The sequence below is a fragment of the Trichomycterus rosablanca genome, unplaced genomic scaffold, assembly GCF_030014385.1.
Source record: "Trichomycterus rosablanca isolate fTriRos1 unplaced genomic scaffold, fTriRos1.hap1 scaffold_168, whole genome shotgun sequence".
Lineage (NCBI taxonomy): Eukaryota > Metazoa > Chordata > Actinopteri > Siluriformes > Trichomycteridae > Trichomycterus > Trichomycterus rosablanca.
This window is the reverse complement of record NW_026946996.1, coordinates 3,065-4,415: the sequence shown is the minus strand read 5'-3', so window position 1 is coordinate 4,415 and position 1,351 is coordinate 3,065. Positions and strand designations below refer to the sequence as shown.

General features: G+C 35.1%; 1 non-coding gene across 1 annotated transcript; it reads left to right on the top strand.

Moving 5' to 3' along the window:
• The first annotated feature begins 1,278 nt into the window (after positions 1-1,278).
• Positions 1,279-1,351, top strand: trnaa-agc (transfer RNA alanine (anticodon AGC)). The gene has a single exon. It is a non-coding gene; the product is annotated as a tRNA-Ala (tRNA).

Sequence of the window (1,351 nt, the reverse complement as noted above, 5' to 3'; positions counted from 1 at the left end):
ATGCTTGCAAGGTTCTAATGCCAATAACCAACAACACTCCCACATGGCCAAAGATTTGTACAAAGTGCTGAATCTTTTCACATTATTATGTATGTTAGAGGGTTAAAGACATAAATTTGTATAAAGCACTATTAATTATTAAAGAGTTAATAAGATAGTGATGGTGAAACTAAAAACCTGTTATTACCATCACTAAGTGTCTTTACCATCACAAGAAGTTATGTGTTGGTAATGACATGTTGAGGTAATGACAGTTTTTACTTAGGGAAAAAAGTAAACAGCTAGTATACAATGTACTTTACATACATTTAAATAATGTGAACATTTCAATTGTAAAATACTGCTGTAACAATGTAAATAGAAGCTGAATAAACATACTTTATGATCAGGATGAATACATGTTTAAATTTCTCACACTTTTAGAGATCAAAAGCCTGGATCCTGGCATCCATGTGGATGTTACTTTGACACGTACCACCTACCTCAGCATTGTTGCAGACCATGTACACCCAGTTCATGCAAACTGTATTCCCTGATGGCTGTGTCCTCTAAAGAAGTAACTTCGTATAAAGCTTGAGATGTCAGAAGTGGGATTCGAACCCGTAAACTGCTTAATCTTTTCACATTATTATGTATTGTAAATGTACTTACTGTAACCCTTTGTCACTAGGCTGTAAACCAAAAATCAATAGAAAGGGAGCCCCATATGAGATCTCCAACTGACCAAATAATGTTTTTGGGTGGACCATTCTTAGCACTGTAACGGCACTAGCATGTTAGGGTGTGTTTTCTCTAGTCTGAGTGTATTAGGTACAGCCTTCTTGTTGGGTTTTTAACTGACTGGATTATTTATTAAGATTAATTATTATTCATTAAGAACTCAAACCCTGTTTGTGCTCGTTGTAGGCTATTCAATTGTCCACTAGATGACATAATATGAATAAAGTTTCATCGCATGCTGACCTGTGTGGAATACAACTGATGTATGTAGCACTAAGAAGTGTTTCTTAAGGGTTCTTTTAGGTGTTCTTGGTAGAACTGTTTCTACTTGAAGAACCATTTAGTATAATTTAAGGTTCTCTGCTAACTCAATTTGATTTTTATGGATTTTTTTTATTTTGCCACATATAAATGCACATAACATTTTAATGAAAAACAACGCATAATATAGAAAACAGTACGTGAGCTTAAACATGTTGCACCCTCACTTTATAATGCAGCATTAACACTCTGTTAGTACATTACAATTTACAAAGGGTAAAGGAAAGTTTTGTGTAAGGGGAATTAGCTCAAATGGTAGAGCGCTCGCTTAGCATGCGAGAGGTAGTGGGATCGATGCCCACATTCTCCA